Consider the following 426-nt stretch of genomic DNA (forward strand, 5'->3'; position numbering starts at 1 on the left):
TGACGTTGCCATGAGAAGCACAACAGATATTGGTTGTGTTCCACTTCTTAGACGTTGACAGATCTTACAATGCCTGGATAGGTATTTTACCTATCAGCTAACCACATCATATGTTGTAGCAATCTGTCAGTTGATGACACAATCGATGACGTGGCACACAACCATTGGTTGATGCATGCAACTTCTAAGCAGTGGAACGCGACCATGTTCCCTGCTCAGACGCTGCATGCTTTAACAAATAGATGTATAATTTAACAATATGTTTATTATTGCCTTGGATTGAATTAGAACATATGGATTTAATTAGAACGTATGTTTGGATACTTAATTATTTTGTTTTATCGTTTTTTGGGGGTGGAACTGCAATTTGTACCACTTCTGTAGAATCACCCATATATCTTCCCAGAAAGACAAAAAAACAACGAC

Source organism: Oncorhynchus kisutch, linkage group LG4 (assembly GCF_002021735.2).
Source record: "Oncorhynchus kisutch isolate 150728-3 linkage group LG4, Okis_V2, whole genome shotgun sequence".
NCBI lineage: Eukaryota > Metazoa > Chordata > Actinopteri > Salmoniformes > Salmonidae > Oncorhynchus > Oncorhynchus kisutch.